Source organism: Bufo bufo, chromosome 6, assembly GCF_905171765.1.
Source record: "Bufo bufo chromosome 6, aBufBuf1.1, whole genome shotgun sequence".
NCBI lineage: Eukaryota > Metazoa > Chordata > Amphibia > Anura > Bufonidae > Bufo > Bufo bufo.
The window spans coordinates 106,644,990-106,650,989 of NC_053394.1; positions in this window are offsets into that span (position 1 = coordinate 106,644,990).

Genomic DNA, 6,000 nt, shown 5'->3' on the forward strand with positions numbered 1-6,000 from the left:
GGAACACTTAAACAACACAATGTAACTCCAAGTCAATCACACTTCTGTGAAATCAAACTGTCCACTTAGGAAGCAACACTGAGTGACAATAAATTTCACATGCTGTTGTGCAAATGGGATAGACAACAGGTGGAAATTATAGGCAATTAGCAAGACACCCCCAATAAAGGAGTGGTTCTGCAGGTGGTGACCTGACCACTTCACACTTCTATGCTTCCTGGCTGATGTTTTGGTCACTTTTGAATGCTGCCGGTGCTTTCACTCTAGTGGTAGCATGAGACGGAGTCTTCAACCCACACAAGTGGCTCAGGCAGTGCAGCTAATCCAGGATGGCACATCAATGCGAGCTGTGGCAAGAAGGTTTGCTGTGTCTGTCAGCGTAGTGTCCAGAGCATGGAGGCGCTACCAGGAGACAGGCCAGTACATCAGGAGACGTGGAGGAGGCCGTAGGAGGGCAACAACCCAGCAGCAGGACCACTACCTCCGCCTTTGTGCAAGGAGGAACAGGAGGAGCACTGCCAGAGCCCTGCAAAATGATCTCCAGCAGGCCACAAATGTGCATGTGTCTGCTCAAACGGTCAGAAACAGACTCCATGAGGGTGATATGAGGGCCCGACGTCCACAGGTGGGAGTTGTGCTTACAGCCCAACACTGTGCAGGACGTTTGGCATTGCCAGAAAACACCAAGATTGGCAAATTCGCCACTGGCGCCCTGTGCTCTTCACAGATGAAAGCAGGTTCACACTGAGCACATGTGACAGACGTGACAGAGTCTGGAGACGCCGTGGAGAACGTTCTGCTGCCTGCAAAATCCTCCAGCATGACCGGTTTGGCATTAGGTCAGTAATGGTGTGGGGTGGCATTTCTTTGGAGGGCCGCACAGCCCTCCATGTGCTCGCCAGAGGTAGCCTGACTGCCATTAGGTACCAAGATGAGATCCTTAGACCCCTTGTGAGACCATATGCTGGTGCGGTTGGCCCTGGGTTCCTCCTAATGCAAGACAATGCTAGACCTCATGTGGCTGGAGTGTGTCAGCAGTTCCTGCAAGACGAAGGCATTGATGCTATGGACTGGCCCGCCCGTTCCCCAGACCTGAATCCAATTGAGCACATCTGGGACATCACGTCTCGCTCTATCCACCAATGTCACGTTGCACCACAGACTGTCCAGGAGTTGGCAGATGCTTTAGTCCAGGTCTGGGAGGAGATCCCTCAGGAGACCGTCCGCCACCTCATCAGGAGCATGCACAGGCGTTGTAGGGAGGTCATACAGGCACGTGGAGGCCACACACACTACTGAGCCTCATTTTGACTTGTTTTAAGGACATTACATCAAAGTTGGATCAGCCTGTAGTGTGTTTTTCCACTTTAATTTTGAGGGTGACTCCAAATCCAGACCTCCATGGGTTAAGAAATTTGATTTCCATTTTTTTTTTTTGTGTGATTTTGTTGTCAGCACATTCAACGATGTAAAGAACAAAGTATTTCAGAAGAATATTTAATTAATTCAGATCTAGGATGTGTTATTTTTGTGTTCCCTTTATTTTTTTGAGCAGTGTATAATTTAATCTTGTGCTGTCTTGTATCTCAATCACGAATTCCCACGTCCATGTTTCGGCCTAATTATACGCTACTGCGGGTTGGTTTCTCACCCTATATAATCCCATTAGCAGACCGGGATTATATCAAACAAGAAGCTGGTGGCAGTCTTCCTGGGCTGAAGACGCGCTGTTTTACTGGCGCAGTGAAAAGGCTCCCTCAGCTTGTTGCCTCTCTGTATCCATGTGGACAGGAGGAGTCTGTGAACACTATACCACACTAACGTCACTGTAACGTGGCGCCGAAGGCGCACTCGGTCTCCCATCAGCTGCAGACCTGCTGCTTAGCTTCGGGAGAGAGGACCTGTGTTCGGCCTCGTTCCCAGGGCAGCTTTGCTAGCTGGAAGGCTCCCTGCTCCTAGGTCTGCCTTGAGCGCCGAGCTGATCACTCGGTGCTCGACTTGTCTGTCGGTCATGTGACGCTGGCTACGTCACATGACCCTCACTCCCCACTATAAATACAGGCAACCTGCTGGCTACAGGTTGCCTGTGATTTTGGTCCCTTAGGCTGTGTATTATTATTGTTATTTAGCTTACCTTTGGATTTGACCCTTGATCTGCTTCCTGACACCTCTTCTGCCTGCTCCCTGAACCTTGACGCTAATCTCTTGGATTTTGACCTCGGCTTGCTTTTGGATTTTGTCTTTGCCTCTTCCTTCGTACTGACGTGACCTCCTGGACTGACCCCGGCTAGTTGACCTGCCTCGCCCTTCCGTTTTTGGTGGCACCTTGCTTGTTCCACCTCTCTGTCCGCTCGAGTGCTACCTCTTATTGGCTGTCTGCTTCCCTGCTCTCTCTATCTCTCTGCTTGCACTTACTCAGGTCAGGGACTGTCGCCCAGTTGCGCCCTGTCACCTAGGGCGGGTGGTGCAAGTAGGCAGGAACAGGGGACCGGGTGGCAGCTCAGGGGGTGCCCCTCCTCTCTATCTTTATACCCGTGATGCTACCCCGTGACAGTCACGCCTTGGTAACCAGTGACTATACCGTATCTCGCTAGCTCTACGTATTTGATGTCTTGTGGCAGCGAGGTGCAGTATTTGCCACAGCTTTGAAAAAAAACAAAATTTTCTTTGCATCACCATTTTCTGACAGCCATAACTTTTTTATATTTCAGTCTACAGAGCTGTATTAGGGCTAATTTTTTTTTGAGGAACTAACTGTAGTTTTTATTGGTGCCATTTTTGTGGCATGTACTACTTTTTGAACATTGTTATTCAATATTTTAATAGTTCAGACATTTTTGGACGAGACGATACCTAATATGTTTTTTTTTTTATATCTTTTTATATGTAAAACTGGAAAAGGGGGGTGATTTAACTTTTATATTTTTATGTTTTTTTTAACTTTTTATTTAATAACTATTAGCCCCCTTGGGGGCTAAAACCCGGGATCGTTTGATCCCTTGTCCTATTCACCCTAATAGAGATCTATTAGGCCCCTTTCAGACGAGCGAGTTCTACCCATTGGACTCGCAATGTGATTATGCAGCAGGACCCATCCTGACCTACCAGCACTGACAAATCGTATAGCATTACACTGATTTATGATGCTATATAACCCTTACAGTTATGGAATGTATTGGATAACACTGACAGCATCATAAATCAATATAATGCTATGTGACCCATCAGTGCTGGGAGGTGAGGCCGGGTCCTGCTGCATACTGATGCTGCGAGTCCAATGCGTGGAACTCTCTTGTGTGAAACCAGCCTTAGGCCTCATGCACACGGCCGTTCCATGCATTGGGGACCGCAATTTGCGGTCCCTAATTCATGGGTAACGTCCGTGCGGCGGCCGGGACGGATCGAGACCCATTCAACTTGAGTGGGTCCGTGCTCTGTCTGCACCGCAAAAAAATAGAACATGTTCTATTTTTTTGCAGTGCGGAAGCACAGACAGAGACACCACGGAAGCACTCCGTAGTGCTTCCGTGGGGTTCCGTGCCACCGTTCTGCACCGCAGCTCCAGATTCACTTGAATCAATATGGCCATGGCCGGGTGCATGAAGCCTTAGGGTGAACGCCATTCTGCACATCTCAGCAGGCTCCAGGCTGTCAGGGGACCGTTTCGAGCCCTGCCATTTCACTGTGGGGGCTCCGATTGGAAGGCAGAGGGAGCCTCATCCCTCTGCCTAACCTCAGGACACCCACCGCATATGGACCAGATCCCTGCAGCAACCCGCTACATACAAAAGTGGGCTCATGTACATGTACGGCATTATGTGTTAAGGGGTTAAGATTTTTTTTACCCATAATACAACCAATTGCTTAGACTAAGGGCCCTTGCACACGACCGTATGCCCTTCGAGACATGCGGTCCGTGAGCGGGCCATATGTCCCGGAGGGGCATTGATCGTGCGCACGGGAGTCTATGATGCTGTGCATTTTTATTTAATAACGTCGGGCCATCCTCGGGACTATTGTCCCGCAATCATAAGATCATATAAGTGTGGGACAATAGCCCCGCGGGCGGCCCGACGTGCACAGCATCATTATAATCTATGATGCTGTGTGCTCCCGTGCGCACGATCAATGCCGCTCCGGGATATATGGCCCGCTCAAGGACCGTATGTCTCGGAGAGCATATGGTCGTGTGCAAGGATCCTAAGAGTAACTTGAAGCTTCTGGGTCCAATGAAAAATCTATCACCTGGTCCCTCACCAGGGGCATAGATGTTGGGGTTGCTGAGGTTGCAGTTGCAACCAGGCCAAGGTGCTTGAGTGGGCCCAAAAGGTCCTCTCATACAGTAGAAGACACCAGTATTATAAAAGTTACATACATGGTTGGTCCAGCCCAGCATTGGTCAGGTGAACCCTAGGTCAGGTATGCTAGTATTAGTACTACTACTTCCTCATGGCCGCTTTCTTCCAAAAACAGCATCGCCTCCACCCACTGGTTAACCTCATTTACTTCAACAAGGAAGAGCTTCAATACCACACATCACATATGGACAGGTGTGGCACTGTTTCTAGAAAAAAGCAAACATGTTGTTCTAATCCTATACAACCCCTTTAAAACACACACTCATTACCCACACTTGTATTGGTGATGATATATACTATTAAATCCTGTGCAACCAATGCCAAGTTCAAAACACTGGGTTCTCCAGGCTGCCAAATTCTTTCAGCTGATAGCCTCACCTCAGCCCCTACAGGTAGGGTTAGCTCTTTCCTCCACAGGACACATAGAAGCCCCTCTCAACGACTTTATTTATCTATTTTGTTCGCTGCCGCAATATTTTTCTGCAACTTTAGATGGCGGACAGCGCGGAAAGTTATTTTTTATTTAACACCAATTTGGGTCTCTCGCTCTCTGAGGAGCTTATAATCAGCGAAAAGAGCCCGAGGCGAAATCCTGATTGACAGGGCAACTTTACCGCTTCTGAAAAGCAAATTGGCTATTGACAGAACAGTGTACAAAAGGAAAATGCTAAGCGTGTGTTATTTAGAAGCTATTAGGGAAATGCTGGGAGCATCTGTTCTACACATGTGCCAGAACACCTGTCATCCAGCTCCACATCACACACAAAGCGTTCTCCTCTGCAGCTCCCTCCCCTCCTCTCCAGTCTTTTAAGCAGCGGCTTTGTTAAAAAGTTATTAAAAATTGAATGTCATCTTAAAACAAACTTTGCAGATCAGTGGGGCCCCCTACAACCAACGCCACCTTTCATCTACATCTTCAATTGTGCTTATTTGCTTTTAGGAAATGTTCTTGTGGCGAGCAGATAATATTTACAGTATTTAGGTGGTTACACTGAATGCCACGACAGATCACCCATGGTGCTCAACTGCTATGGTGGAAAACAGTCTTGTGGTTAATAAACTGTGACCTTTCTGGAGCAGAGATCATTGATGATCCTTTAAGGATCTCATAGAAACTGTTCTATCATCATTCAAAAAGTGGTGGCTGGTCAAGGTGTTTAACCCAATAGGTCAGTGTCCTGAAGCTCATTCAATGTGGCTGACCCAAAAGTTATTGTTTGAAATACTTGGTTAAGGTACATGACCCAACAAGTTGGTCATTGGCACGCTCATTCAATGAGTTTAAAGGGGTTGTCTCATCATGGACAATGGGGGCATATCGCTAGGATATGCCCCCATTGTCTTATAGGCGTGGGTCCCACCGCTGGGACCCGCACCTATATAGAGAACGGAGCCTCGCAAGGTGGTGGCTGGAGGACTCCGGTTCTGCGACCACCAAGCAGGCTCCCCATAGAAATTAATGGGAGCGTACCGCGCATGCGTGGACCATGCTCCCATTCATTTCTATGGGCTGATGGAAATAGCGCCATGCGCCATGCGCTGCGCCCCCTCCTTCACTTGAGGGCTCCATTCTCGATATACAGTCAGGTCCATAAATATTGGGACATCAACACAATTCTAAGATTTTTGGCTCTATACACCA